This window comes from Engraulis encrasicolus, chromosome 8 (assembly GCF_034702125.1).
Source record: "Engraulis encrasicolus isolate BLACKSEA-1 chromosome 8, IST_EnEncr_1.0, whole genome shotgun sequence".
NCBI classification, from domain to species: Eukaryota; Metazoa; Chordata; class Actinopteri; order Clupeiformes; family Engraulidae; genus Engraulis; species Engraulis encrasicolus.
In genome coordinates, this window is record NC_085864.1 from 22983350 (window position 1) to 22990586 (window position 7237).

The window sequence follows — 7237 nt, forward strand, 5'->3', positions numbered from 1 at the left end:
CTCCTTTGGCCCTCTTGTTGTACTGCTCAGCTTGGTGTCTCTGCTCAGACCTGGAGTTCTTCTGAGCGACTTGCATGGCTGACTGGAGGTCACTGGCCAGGGACTTGACATAGGAGTCGTAGTCAGCAATCCTCTCATCGCAAATCACGTTCCTGAACAGCAGATCAACAGGCAGTCTCGGGACCCTGCCAAACATCAGGTAGAAGGGCGCAAACCCAGTTGTCTCATGCACCGTGCAATTGTAGGCGAAGGTCATGGTTTGAACCAACTGGGGCCACTTCTGTTTGGACTGTGGGGGCAAGGACCGCAGCATGTTTCCCAGTGTCCGGTTGAATCTCTCTGTACCACCGTTGCCCATCGGATGGTAAGGAGAAGAGTGAGACTTCTGCACGCCAGCCAGCTCCATGAGTTCCGCAATGAGCTCACTCTCAAAGGACGCTCCCTGGTCAGAGTGCAGGCGAGTGGGGAAGCCATACACACAGAAAAAGTTGTCCCACAGCCGCTTCGCCACCCTCTTAGCAGTCTGGTCTTGACATGGGAATGCATGTGCGAGCTTCGTGAAATGGTCAGTTATGACCAAGACATCAACAGACTTGTTGTTCTTGTCCTCAGCAGACCAGAAATCGATGCAGACGAGTTCCAGAGGCGCGGTTGTTTTGATGCTGTGCAGAGGAGCTCTGGCGGCTGGCTCAGCGGTCTTGCTGAGGATACATCTCATGCATTCTCTGACGTGATGCCTAACGTCCTTCTCCAGGTCATACCAGAAGAACCTCTGACGAGCAAGGGAGAGCGTGCGCAGTTGACCCTGATGACCCGCCAAGTCATGCAGACCAGCCAAGACATCTGCCTTAAGGGAAGCAGGCACGACGTATTGGAATCTCTTGGTGCTGGAGAGGGGGTCTTTCGAGACTCTGTAGAGGATGCCATCCCTTAGCTGGAACTTCCGCCATTCTCGAAGCAACTTCAAGGCCAGGTGATTCTCTCGAGCACGTTCACGCCTCGACGGTCTCGATTTCCGTTCGACATAGAACATCACTCTGGCAATGGCGTCATCCTGTAACTGGCGAGCTCTCAGCTCATCTGTCGACCATGCGTGGAGTGTGTCCTGTCCACAGTCCCCCAAGCCCGTCAGGTGGTCACTGAGGGAAGCGGCCCGCTGCTGGGCGCCAAGGTCCCACACGTCCTGTGTGTCCAGAGCAGCTGACACATCATCACCTGACATGGAGAAGGGTTGCACGGTGCTGAGAGAGGAGTCAGTCATGGCCTGAGGATTACAGGTGAGGCGGAACATGTCTTGCACGCAACTGTCGTTGACCTCGGAGGCTTGCTGCAGCAGATCAGCGTAGGGTTCAGACAAGAGCCGCTTCACAAAAGGGTCACGACTCAGAGCGTCAGCCACAACATTCTTCGGCCCGGGAACATGTCTGAGGTCAAAGGTGTATGGGGCCAGCTTGGACACCCAACGCTGCTCACATGCATCTAACTTGGGCTTTGTCAGGATGTATGTGAGCGGGTTATTGTCCGTCCACACTGTAAAAGTGTGACCCTTCAGCCAGTGGCTGAATTTCTCGCATACTGCCCACTTCAGTGCCAAGAACTCTAATCGGTGGGCTGGATAGTTGGCTTGGCTCCTGCTGAGGGACTTACTGGCGAACGCAATGGGTCTGGCTACCTCTTCACCCTCTGGAACTTGGGACAAAACGGCTCCCAGGCCGTCCAGGGACGCGTCAGTGCACAGCACGAAGGGCTTGTTGAAATCTGGGTGGGCAAGAACTACGCTTGTCAACAGCGCCCTCTTGAGGTCCTCAAAGGCTTTCATGCACTCTGGAGTCCAGTCTCCCGGAGTTAACTCACGGTAGGTGCCAGGCCTCCGAAGCTTCCTGTCATGTCTGCCTCTACGCTTTTGGCCAGCAGTTAGCGCAAACAGGGGCTTAGCAATGGATGAACAGCCAGGGATAAAATGCTGGTAATACATCACCATTCCCAAGAAGGAGCGAACTCTCTTCTGAGAAGGTGTGCACCCGTCCTCCATCATCAGATCCTGTGCTGTGAAGCTAGAGATGACATCAACCTTCTCCTGATCAACAGACACGCCACCCACATTCACAACATGCCCCAGGAACTTAACAGACTTGCGCAAAAAGTGGCATTTCTTCTGGGAGAGCTTCAGATTGTGCGCCCTCAACCTGGTGAAGACGACCTCAAGACGACACAGGGCCTCTGACTCAGACGGGGCAAAAACAAGGAGATCATCCAGGTAGCACAAGAGGGTGGAAAAATTGAGGTCGCCAAAAATGCTCAGCATCATGCGCATGAATGAAGCCGGACTGTTACACAGACCTTGGGGGAGCCTGTTATATTCATAGAGCCCGAGTGGTGTCGTGAAAGCAGTGAGATGCCGATCAGACTCATGGAGGGGGATGTTATAAAACCCAGACGTCAGGTCCATTGTGCTGAACAGCGCATTGCCACCAAGGGCCGCAAGACAGTCTGACTGATGTGGCAATGGATGTGCATCTTTCACTGTCTTTGCGTTTAGCCAGCGGAAGTCTGTGCATATCCTGAGATCGCCATTCTTCTTCCACACCATCACTAGAGGCGAAGCGTACTCACTGATTGACTTTCTGATGATACCCTTCTCCTCCATGTCACTCAGAACCTCTCTCAGCTTGTGATAGTGCGCAGGTGGAATACGGCGGTAAGGAAGCCGGAATGGCCGATCATCAGTGAGGTGAATGCGGTGCACAAACCCCTTGGCCTCTCCACAGTCAAGCTTGTCCTTGGAGAAGACGTCCTGGAAACTGGAAAGCAGGTGAGCCAGCCTGGACTTACATTCATCTGAGACTTCACATGCATCAATGTCCACATCTCCGAGGCCACACGCGTCAAGACACTGTTTTGGAGACTGCAACTGAGTCGGGGCATTCATGTGAGGCTGAGCGGCGCTGTTACAGGCAAGGCCCTGAGTCAGAGGAAGGTCCTCAATAGCCACACATGGTGAAACATCAGCCAGCTTCGTGTTACGGCGCAGCCTGACAGGGTACTCAGTGGGGTTGAGAACTCTCATGGGGATCCAGTGATCTCCCCACATTGGCGTGATGACGCGCCCCACTAGGATGTTCTTTGGCCCCGAGCGTGCTGTGGTGGGCTCCACAATCACTGTACTGCCTTGGGACACAGGGACATGGCTTGGTAGTTTGCCCCACACCAGGTATTCTTGTTTTGGCAACAGGGTGATGGCTCGCCTCAGCTTGACAGTGCCGATTGGACCCGATGGCTCTGGACCAGCCCAGCGCGAGACGCAGGTGAGGAGCTCCAAAACTTGCTCGCACTCAGGGCTGGTGCTTCTGGAGGTGACAGCGTCCCAGTATTTCTTCTCACCTTTCATCTTGCTGAGGAGGGGCTTTAAGACGTTGGTCCCGATGATAAACTCATCCCGCTGGCCAGATATTACAAAAGTGGGCACCAGGAACTGTGATCCGGACACTTCGATCTCAAGTTCATAAATGCACTTAGGGCGCGTCGCCAAACCGCCACATCCGATAAGAACAATGTTGCTGGGAACTGGCTGTGGACAAGGGAGAATGCCAGATGCCTTCAGTCTCATTTCACCCTCCTCGCTCAGCGTGCATGACATGGAGCCAGAATCTAGCATGCCCTTCAGTGAAACAAGGCCGCTGACCACGACTGGCGTGTAGAACAAGTCACTGGAGCCCTCAAGCCGCTGAGAATTGAGATAAATAGCCGTAGTCTCGGCCGGCAAAAGTGCACAACTATTTACATAAATGGATTGGAAGTCATTGTCACTGAGGGTTTCAGCAGAAGAGCCCATGGTACCCCTCACACTACATGGGCTATCTAGTTTAACTGCGTGGGCGGGACATGGGCAGCACCAACTTGAGACTGATGTGCTGTGGGGCATGCACTCTTGACATGGCCAGGCTGCAGGCAGTTGTGGCAAAGCCGGTCCATTTTACAGTGGCTGAATGTAGTGTGCTGTAGTGAACCACACACTCTGCATGGCTGGCGTGTCTCACGGTTTGTGTACTGGCTCCGCTGGGCTGGCACGGCGCGCGGGGACATGGCGTGCGGGGACATGGAGGCAGTGCACACTGAAAGTACTTTGTCCAACATGGTCACTACATGAGAGAGGCTCGGCTCAGCAGCAGGGGGACTGAGTGACTGGGCAGACTCAGGCACGGCGGGGGCATGGGACTGGAACACCGGCGGAGCCATGGGTGGGGGGCCAGGCTCAGCGTGCTGGACAGTGAACTGGTTGAGTGGGCGCACACTCTCTGTAGACACTGGCGAAGAAGAAGAGCGGGCCACCCCTTCATTCCTCTTCAGCACCCTCTGACGTGCGTCCACTCTCTCCTGGATCTCAAACGGCGTCCACTTCTCAGCTGGCTTAAACGAGAGAGACATAGCAAGACTGGGGTCTGGGCAGTGAGACACAAACATTGTTACTAACTCTGCTCCTGGTTCCTCCAGAACTCTCCGCTGTCTCCGTAGACATTCCTCCGCCACATCAATGGCTTTGTTTAGACGAATCCAGTACTCCATAGCAGACTCACCGTGGTGTGGAAGAGTATTGTAGAAGTCTCTCATGGGCATGTTGGAGTATGTCAACTCACTAAAATTCCTCTTCAAGATATCGAACACAGCAGATACGGTGTGACCAGAGGCTGGCTCAGAGCTGCACCGAAGAGAGACTCTCACTACATCCCTCGCCTTGCCTAACAGACGACTCACGACAAAGTCAGACTTCTCCCGCTCTGTGCGGTTCACATGGCGAAGGTGGTTCAGCACTACATCCTCCCATTCATCGACTGAAAACTTGTCTGTGTGGTCACCCCTGAAGAAGGGAGGGAGCTTGGCATCTGACTGGACAGTCACACTAACTCTTGACGCATCTGCTTCGGTCAGGGACGGTGAAGAGTGGCTAGGGTGCGGCTGACCACTGGCCTGCTGCAGTGCGGCTATACTGGCAGTAATGTTACTATTGATCTGCTTAGCCAGATCTGACAAGACAATGCCCAGTGTGTCTGCAGTAATCACCTGTGTGTTGGGTGTAGGCACAGGGGCAGTATGTGTCACCGGTGAATGGGCTACTCCCATAGGCTGTGCAACTGCAGGGGCTATATGTGCTGCTGGTGTGGCTTGATCCGTGCAGGGCATATAAGCAGTGTCTCTCAGGGGAGTGGAAGTGGCCACTGGACCTCTAACCAAGTTAACCTGTCCCACATTACCAACCTGCCTCCCCCTACCAAAACTGTGAATCCCCAAAGGATAAGCTCTCCCAATACCAGCCAGACGCGAGCGGTCTCTAAACATAAAGGGCTCAACCACATCACCATCCCCAGCAAAGCTATCACCACCCTCAGCCATTTTATAGCATAAGTCAATTCAAACCCGGAAGGCCTATGACACAAATATCTCAGTAAAACAAAATAATTACTATTTCAGCTCAATACATTTAAATAAATCTGCAGAGCTCTAATAGTCAAAACTCAAATACTACTATGAGAAAAAAAAATAGAGAGAGGTTCGGAGTGAAAGAGCATTAAGAGATATAATTTGCAGAAACATTAAAAACTCAATGTGATACTATATGCCCTAAACGGTATGCACGTCACAGAATACCTCACACGCACGCGCGCACACGCACAAACACACATACGAGCATACAGACAAACAAGTGCACCATGCGAGAAGAAGGAGAGAAGCGCAGCAGTCCCGGGATCAAGCAGGCGTTGATCAAGCGAAGCGGAGTCACGGCACCAATGTAACCGGTTTGGATTTCACTCTGCGTTGTGTTGAATAGTTGAAAAAAAGGATGACTCCGAGACAAGGTGACGATTCATATGATGTTTAGTGATTCTGTAATTTCACAGACAGTACAATCATCACCATGGGGCTTGGGGCTGCACACTCACTCCTCTTCCCACAGCATACAGAGACAGGCCAGTTATAATAAACACATTTACCAGCAACACCAAACACGGTGAAAACATGTGAATAAAACCAAATAAAATCGCTAGGTTAAAGAAGTGCTACCAAGAACATAGCCTGCTTCTCATTATTAAACCAGTGTGCCCTGGCTAGCTAACTTAGCAAAACTCCGCTAGCATAACGAATGAGTTAGCTAAGTTGCCAGGGTCACATTTACATTTTTTAACACATTATACTCAAACAACGAAAATAAACACACACCTGGAATATCAGACACAGTACAGAAATCACCATGGGGCTTGGGCTGCACACTCCCACTCCTGAGAAGATCATAAAAAGGAATGCTAAATACTCGTGACTAGCGTTAGCAACGCTAAGCTAAAGGATTGTCACGATGCCACCGGCTTATGTTACACCGGGTGGCGCTAACACATCAAAGTACATGAAACCATGCATCATATTCGTGTAATACATTAGAAAAGGGGTAATACACGGAATAGTGTTTAGGATTACAGTGGCACAAGTGATGGATGACAGAATAGAAAGAAGATTTAAGTAAGATTAGGGAAAGAGAAAAGTGGAGAAACATACCTCTTCCCACAGCATACAGAGACAGGGAAGAGGATATGGAAAGCATAGAAATATGAATCAGAGAAACGGAAATATTAGAGGGGGATAGAAGGAGGGGGGCAGGAAGCTCCATAGACACCCATGACAGTGAAGAAGGCTACTGTAAGTCTAGTATAACGAAGGTGTGTCAAAATAAAAACCCATCTTTGTGTAATTATACTACAAAAAAGAGAGGTGCTAAAAGTACACTGTTACATCTACAAATGTACAGATCTCACAGATTAAAAAAATACCCCGCGCATCTTGGCGACATTCTAAATGCCTCGCCTCGCCATTAACTTCATTAAAACAGGCACCTCGTCAATCTGCTCTCATCCCATAGGAAACTCCCTTTGATTTAATTTCACTGCGTTCCCATAGTTATTGATCCGAAAATAGCCCATACTTTTCACAAGTTACGCTACTCTCTCAACTAATAAACGCTACAACCACAGGTAAACCTCTCCTCTCGTGGGGAAGAAACGCCCACGTGAAACGGCCGTCCCTTACTTTGCGCAGGGAATCTCTCTCTCTCTCTCTCTCTCTCTCTCTCTCTCTCTCTCTCTCTCTCTCTCTCTCTCTCTCTCTCGCTATCACAAAGTTGACAGAGTGATGGTCAGTTGGGAGAAATAAACATGTTTGAAATGTGATTAGGCCTACTAAGATTTGCTCCAGA